Genomic DNA, 6,000 nt, shown 5'->3' with positions numbered 1-6,000 from the left:
GGCCCGCCGGGCGCGCAGAAGCCCGCCGGGCCCGCCGGGCGCGCAGAAGCCCGGCGGGCCCGCCTCCCGGCCCGGCGGGCTATATTGTAGTATAAAAGGGTGGTCCAGGGGGTCACTGTTCACAGAATCTTCCTTGTACTTGGTGTCAGTGGTGCTAGTGTGATCAATTTGAGGTAATTTTTAAGTTGAAAGTGTTGGTGTCATTTAATTTTTTGCATACGCTTAAGTTTAACGTTGTTTGTGATGCATGTGCATGTGTCGTTAAATGTTAAGAGGCCCGCTGCAGATGGCCGAGCGATTGGCTAGGTCTGCTGATGTGCACTCTTAATATTTAACTTATGTAGAAGTTTTCGTTGTGGCACGGTATCTGCAAATGGTCGGTTTACTGACTAGGTTTGCAGTTACCAAGTTACAATGCGGCTTTGTTTTTGTTAAATGCTTTGAGAGCCCGCTGCAGATGGCCGGTTTACTGTCTAGGTCTGCTGATGTGCGCTCGTAGCATTTGACATGTGTGATGCTTTGCTACTTAGTACGGTATCTGCAGATGGTCGGTTTACTGACTAGGTCTGCTGACACCAAGCTATGTGGTGAAGTTTGTTTTTGTTATTTGGTTTGATAGTCATCTGCAGATGGTCGGTATACTGACTAGGTCTGCTGACGATGTGTCAAAGCATTTAACTTGTGCCATAGTTTTCATCTTAATGCGATATCTGCAGATGGTCGGTATACTGACTAGGTCTGCTGACGTCAAGTTAAGTCGTAAACTTGTGTTTTGTGTTTGTTTTTGACGATGAATGTGATTATTTAGTTTGCATGACATGAGTCATAAGTGTGTTGGATGTAGAAATCTCTTAGTTAGCTTACAAATAGCATTTTTTGTGGTTATAAATGTTGCAACTATTTGTCAATTATATTGTGCAGATTGATGGCGACGCTTGCACTTACTCCTGAAATTAAGAAATCAATTCGTATCAAACTAATACTCTCTAAATTGACACTAACATGTTTGATATCCAGTTGTTGCAAGACGGATTACTTTGGAGTGTCTCAAAACTAACATGATTTCGTATTCTAAGTTTAACATGACATGACTAAAAACCATACTCTCTAAATTGATCACCAACATGTTTGATATCCAGTTGTTGCAAGACGGATTACATTGGAGTGTGTCAAAACTAACATGATTTCGTATTCTAAGTTTAACATGACATGACTAAAAACCATTCTCTCTAAAATGTTCACCAACATGTTTGATATCCAGTTGTTGCAAGACGGATTACATTGGAGTGTGTCAAAACTAACATGATTACATCAAACGTGAGGAGCGTCTGCGGGTGGCTTTACTAACACCAAAATCGGGTTGCAAGTTTTCTTCTATCTCTTCAATAAAGCACAAGTTATCGCTCGTATGTGGGACATTAGGCTCTACATCTCCATTCTCTTCTGCATCATACTCATCCTGAGTAATGTCATATGTCCACTTAGGCATCTCTTCGTTGTAATCATCTGACTCAATTGACTTCACCAATTTATCATTACAATACATATACACCAACTTCTCAGCTCTATCACTCAATAAACGATTCCTGCTAATAGAATGCACATACTTGTAACTGCTCCAATTACGTTCAGAACTAGAATTTGAAGCACATTGCGCAAGCACTCTCACAGCTAAGCGTCGCAAAGTTGGAACACTTCCCCCATTCAACATCCACCATTTCCAAGCAGGCTGTTCCTTAGCAAGCTTTTGCACAAACTCCAAGGCAAATCTACCTTCTTTCAATTTATACTTGGTTAGCTCAATTACCGCTGTTGCTTGCTCATCTGGATCTTCATAAAATCGCTCCACAACATCATAGAAATCATCGATTACCTCCTCATCTAGGGCATTCACGTCCATATGCTAGTATTCTGGGTCAAGACAATATGCAACACTATGCAATGGACTATGTGCTCCTACCCACCGAGCGCTTACATACTTGGCCAAGATATTTCTCCTTGCTCTGGTGAATGGAGGACTCCAATGCTTGACAACAGTTTTAGTGGGCTCCTCTGGGTTTGCGAGGCTTTCTTGAATGGACCACCACGCCATCCAAACCTTCCCGATATTTGGCAATCTAGAATCCAACTGGCGCAAAGCAAGCATAACTGGCATCATAACATGATAACAATCTGCTGCTTCCTCCCATAAACTACGATCCGATATCAAAGATCGCATGTACCTCACCTTTTCTTTAACCTTTTCGGACTGGTCAGCCTCCCACTCAGAGAAGCCAGCACACACAAAGGTTTCCATGACTGCATTCCTATTTCTTAGGAGAGATTGAAGCATATAAAAATTAGTGCAAAATCTGGTTTCACAAGGCAACTTTAGCATAGTTTCCATGCGTTGACGATACATATCTAAAACACGTTGCCGTTTGAGCACAAATTTGACAATCTTACTTGCACTATCGATAATCTCCTTGAACCACTCTGTATCAGCATTTTTGTACCAATCTTGTAACACCAAGTTAAGGCTATGAGTGTTACAACCAAATGTATAGATATTGGAAAATCGAGATTCCAACATACGACCTGCTGCTCGACAATTAGCTGCATTATCCATAATCACTTGAAGCACATTTTCAGACCCAACTTGGTCGATAGCATCACCAATGATATCGGCGATAAATTGACCAGATTTAATTTCCCCGGAGCTATCAACAGCTTTGATAAAGCATTCCCCACGAGGACATACCAACATTACATTTATCAATGGACGTCTTTGGGCATTCGACCAACCATCACTGACAATTGTGCATCCAGACTGATTTGTGGTGTCAATTATGAGTCTTTGAACGCTTTCCCGTGTGTTGTCATAGCACTTGTCAAGTAATTGATTTCGCATGTGGTGATAAGTTGGTGGACAAAACCCAGGTCCATATTCTCCAATCTTCTTCCAAGCCATCTTCCATGAATCTTTCGTGACCATAGACAATGAAGAACCAGTAAAGAAGATCGCTTTCGCTAAAGCAAGTTGAGCATCCTCTAAAGCAGTGGCATGAAAGCTGTCAACTAGATTAGTTTGTCTGGTACGAGACATACCCACCTGAAACTCAGGAGATGCATCCATCGGTATTGAGACATCTGGACCTTGGGTGTCATTTTGGCAAGTAGTATGTGTTGGAGTCACTCCTTGGTTGGAGATCCCTCCACTTGATGCTGCCAAATTCGGCGATTGGTGATTTCTTGCACAGAGATTGGGCCTCTTGTTTTGTGATGCTTGTTTACTTATCAAAGCTCTAAGGCGCTTTGCAGCATCATCAGCTCCTGCACCCTTGCATTTACCTCCGGGATTTTTTGTGCTAGTGCCAAGCAAATGCTCCCTTATTCTGGGAGCACCCCCAGATTTTACCAAGCCACAAAAATTACACTTCCATTCGACAAATCTAGAAAGATTGGAAGCAAATTGCCATTCAGGTCCCGGTGATTTTCCTCCGCTCCTCCTCTTGCCACTTTGAGACGCAACATTCAAAGTTTGTGCTGTCATATCTCGTTGCAAGGAAACTCCACTAGTTTCTAATGGTCTGTTGCCTCGTTGGGTTGATGTGCCGCAATTAGAAGCAACCATTGTAACACCTAAACAACAATCATGCAAGATTTGAGATCCAAAACAGCCTGAGTAAAACTAAAATATGCAATTATAAAGTCTAAAACCCACTTCTTGCCAATGCAACCGAACGTTTGGTGAGATGCATTTGAGGCAATCCATCCCTAAATAGAGATGATGTCCCGAACATCTCACCACCTATATCCTCCTCTAGAGAAGCTCCTACCCAGACCAAATGGCACTCGAGTAGACCACCCAAGAGGAGGTATTGCTAGTCGACCTAAAGAAACCAAACGTTTGGTGAGATGCATTTGAGACAATCCATCCCTAAATAGAGATGATGTCCCGAACATCTCACCACCTATATCCTCCTCTAGAGAAGCTTCTACCCAGACCAAATGGCACTCGAGTAGACCACCCAAGAGGAGGTATTGCTAGTCGACCTAAAGAAACCAAACGTTTGGTGAGATGCATTTGAGGCAATCCATCCCTAGATAGAGATGATGTCCCGAACATCTCACCACCTATACCCTCCTCTAGGGAAGCTCCTACCCAGACCAATTGGCACTCGAGTAGACCACCCAAGAGGAGACATTGCTAGTCCACGTAACAAATACGATAAACCATTTACAATCAAAATCTTATAAAATACAAAATATTATTAACAAGATTCAAACAAAAATCCAGAATATTTATACTCACCTCTTGTGTCTTTTAGCCTGAGGTGAGCCACCCAAGTGCTTTGGTAAAGCACATTTGGAAGTGAGGGGAAACCCTTTATATAGGTCCCTCCAAAACAGCCAAGTTTTTGGCGCAAAAAAAAAGGCCCCGGGGCCCGCCGGGCTAGATAAGTAACCCGCCGGGCCAAGCTAGTAGCCCGCCGGGAAAACCGGGATAGCAAGTTTCTCCCAGTTGTGTGAATATCTATGATATTAACAAGTGTGTAAGAGTGTTATTAACTAGTGTTATTACCACTTCGCGGTTAACGTGATCACGTGAATGAAATCCCTGAGTATAGCTCCACTTCTTTCTCTTAATCTGTTTTAGCATCATTGAAGTAGATTAATCTATGATTAGTTGAATGCTTCTTTCTTTCTCTTGTGTATGCTGCATGCTTGTAGTGTGTGTGTGTGTAGTCTCCATTGATGCAAGCTCTTGCCCACTCCATTGGCAATGAGTTATTCATGGATAGACTCTCTCTATGAGCTTGTGGGTTTGTGAATGTTACATTCTATGCTTGCTTAAGCTTGTTGGTTAGTAGATGCACGCTTATGGATTTGCTGGCATTAGGGAAAGCTAAGATTTGATCAATGTTTGAATGGGATTAAGAGATTGCCATGCATTGCTTGTTCTCTTGAATAGTGTAGTGGGTTTAAGGGATTGAGAGATTGATTGAGGTGTTGAATGGTTGAATCGTCAACAAGTGGTGGTTCGTGTATGTGAGCTCTCTCGCAAGGGATAAGCCTTCATGCACTAATCGGGTCGAGTCCTTGGATTGACATTGTGTTTCTGAATACATTTGTTGATCGGTAGTACTCTATGAGCACTATATTACACGGTAGAGAGAACCGCTCTTCAAGAGTCTCCTTAGACTAGGATGCACTCCATCTATGAATTTATTTATTGTCTTAAAAATTGTTCAATGCATTGCAAAGATACACAATTGAACAGTCTGCTCCCAAAGATTACCAAATTACAAAGACCCTCTATATTTTGTTATAATAGAGACCATTTACAAAGACCATTTACATTCAATTATAAAAGGGAGTAACAAAATGTGCTAGTATCATGGAGGTGTAATTTTGATTTTAAGGGGTTCTAGCTCCACCACATGGTAGAGCTAGAATTTTGAGCTAGCTCTACCATGTGGAGCTACAACACATTGAGGAGGATTTAAAGATTTTTAGATCCACCACTTGGCCATTCTACAGTCCATAAGAAACCAAGATATACCATTTGATTGATCTAGACCACCAATTACAAACATTGATACAAGAGATTGTATATTGAGAGTCCCCTTAGAGTAGGATGCACTCTCCAATTTTAAAGCTTCATTGTAATGAACAAGACAAAATGAACAAGATTTTATAAATTGAGGTGGTGAAGGTATACTTATATATACAATCACTACAGATTAACATTATTAAAGATAGAAAGAGTCTCCTTGGAGTAGGATGCACTTTGTCAAAATTACGGTTAAAAGATTTCATTTTGATGAATCTTATTCTACTAAAGAGTCCCCTTAAAGTATGATGCACTTTGTCAATAGATAAAAGGAGTCTCCTTAGAGTAGGATGCACTCCATCTATGACTCCATTATAATAAAACATTGTAAATGAAAATGAATTTATTTTTTTGTGTTAAAATATGTTCAATGCCTTGCAGAAGGCACACAATTGAACAGCACG

The sequence above is a fragment of the Cibotium barometz genome, chromosome 36 (assembly GCF_041138505.1).
Source record: "Cibotium barometz isolate CiBa-2024 chromosome 36, ASM4113850v1, whole genome shotgun sequence".
In the NCBI taxonomy this organism is placed as follows: Eukaryota; Viridiplantae; Streptophyta; class Polypodiopsida; order Cyatheales; family Cibotiaceae; genus Cibotium; species Cibotium barometz.
The sequence above is the reverse complement of the archived record's forward strand: the minus strand, read 5'-3'. Positions refer to the sequence as shown.